The sequence below is a fragment of the Piliocolobus tephrosceles genome, unplaced genomic scaffold (genome assembly GCF_002776525.5).
Source record: "Piliocolobus tephrosceles isolate RC106 unplaced genomic scaffold, ASM277652v3 unscaffolded_33556, whole genome shotgun sequence".
Classification (NCBI taxonomy): domain Eukaryota; kingdom Metazoa; phylum Chordata; class Mammalia; order Primates; family Cercopithecidae; genus Piliocolobus; species Piliocolobus tephrosceles.
Window position 1 is genome coordinate 1 of NW_022317150.1, and position 2,362 is coordinate 2,362.

General features: G+C 43.1%; 1 pseudogene; it reads left to right on the forward strand.

Moving 5' to 3' along the window:
* The first annotated feature begins 1,482 nt into the window (after positions 1–1,482).
* On the forward strand, positions 1,483–2,147 carry LOC113222692 (annotated as a pseudogene).
* Positions 2,148–2,362: the final 215 nt, after the last annotated feature.

A 2,362-nucleotide genomic window follows, 5' to 3' on the forward strand; every position in this document is an offset into this window, starting at 1 on the left:
TAATCACAGCTACTTGGGAGGCTGAGGCAGGGAACATTTCTTGAACCCGGGAGTCAGAGGCCGAGATCGTGCCACTGCACTCCAGCCTGGGCGACAGAGTGAGACTCCATCGCAAAAAAATAAACAAATGGAATCATTTAGTATGTTCTCTTGTTTTCACTTCTCCTACTCAGGTGGTTATATATGACACTAATTTCTTTGTGTTTTTCCCTTGTTTCATTTTGTTTTGGCCAAGTTATATCCTATTGATTGCATGATTATCACACAATTTGATGTCCATTTTTCTGATGGGAGACAGGTTTAGTTGTTGGCTACTGTGTATAAGTAACTATGAATATTCGCATACAATTATTTCTGTAAAGATACATACTTATTTTCCTGGGTATCTATAGCTGGGGATGGAGTTGCTTGGTGAATTGGAAGAAAAGGGACCCAGAGTATTGCAAAGTAATTGTATTACTTTACATTGTTATGAAAGATGTAGGCCGTTTCCAGTTGCTCTACATTCCCACACACTTAATATTTTCGGTCTTTTAAATTATAGCCATTCTACCAGGTGCGTAGTGCTATCCTATTTCGGTTTCCTCACGCCTGATGTTCAGTTAGACATCTTCTTGTGGGAAATATCTTCTCAGATTTTTATGTTCATTGATATACTGGGGTGTTTGTGATTTTCTTTGTAATCTATAGGAGTTCTTTATATATTTTGAATGCATCCATTCAAATATACATACTTTTTGCTATATTACATAGCAAATAATTATTTGCTATTTCTGGTCTACAGATAGCTTTTAAGTTGTTAAATAACAACATAATAAGCAGAAGGTTTTTAAAAATGAAGTGCAATTCACTTGATTTCTTATTGTGGTGAGTGCTACGGTATCTAGTCTAAGAAATATTTTCCTATGCCAAGTTCATGAAACTATTTCCCATTTTCCTTTACAAGGTTTCTAATTTGAACTTTCACATGTTAAGTTAATTTCAAAGTATGATGGAGAGTGGTTGTTAATATTAACTTTTTAAAACAACAAATATTATTTCACTCAAAATCGTTTTACTTAAAAGTCTTTCATTTCCCCAATGAAGGGCATTGGCGCCTTTGTTTTTAAAACATTTAGAAGTGGCGGTGCGAGCACATTCTCACTCACGGGTGGGAACTGAACAATGAGAACACTTGGACACAGCGCGGGGAACATCACACACCAGGGCCTGTCCTGGGAGGGGGGTCCTGGGGGCGGGATAGCATTAGGAGAAATACCTAATGTAAATGACGAGTTAATGGGTGCAGCAAACCAACACGGCACATGTATACCTATGTAACAAACCTGCACATTGTGCACATGTACCCTAGAACTTAAAGTATAGTATGTATTATATATATATTAGAAATATACGACGGTGCGAGGGCCGCTGCACAGCTAGCAGAGCCATGGTGAGGAGGGCAGTGCCTGCCCCGAGCTCTCCGCCTCCCCTGCCCGCCAGCCCAGGCGGCCCCAGCAGCAGCCACCAGAGGAGCCCCCGCAGCAGCACAAGGCCAGGCGGATGCCTCTATCCACAGCCTCGTGGCGGACCGGACCTGTTAGGACGCGGCCATCGTGGGTGACAAGGACTCGCCCTCCATCTGGGCCACCATCCCAGGGAAAACCTTCATGAACATCACGTCAGCTGAGCTTGGTGTCCTGGTTGGCAAAGACCGGTCAAGCCTTTTTTGTGAATGGGCTGACACTGGGGGCTAGAAATGTACTGTGGTCCCGGACTCACTGCTGCAGGATGGGGAATTGACCGTGGATCTTCAAACGAAGAGCATCGGTGGAGCTCCCACCTTCAATGTCACTGGCACCATGACTGCCAAGACGCTAGGCCCGCTCATGGGCAAAGAAGGTGTCCAGGGCAGTTTCACCAACAATAAATGTTCTGAAATGGCCTCCCTCCTTCAGCGTTCCCAGTACTGACCTCCTTTGTTCCTTCCCCTCAACCGCTCCCCACAGTTTGCCCCCCTTTCCTTCTCATACACACACATACTATTTTAATTTCAGGGGCCATTACGCCACACCCCTCATTGCTGCCAAAACCACATGGGCTGGGGGCCAGGGATAGATGGACAGACACCTTCCCCTACTCATACCCCTCCTGTGTGTGGTTGGAAAACTTTTTTGCTTTGAGGGATGTTTTTATGAATAAAAAAGATTCTACTAATTAAATAACTGTTCATATGTGGGCATATTGTTTGAATCTGTATTCTTTTACTTTGATATATTTATGAATACTTACACGAGTACTACCGTTTTTAAATTACTGTAGCTTTAATATCAGGTGTGAAGTCTAGCAGAGTAAGTCCTCTAACTTATTGCTTCTTCAAGAC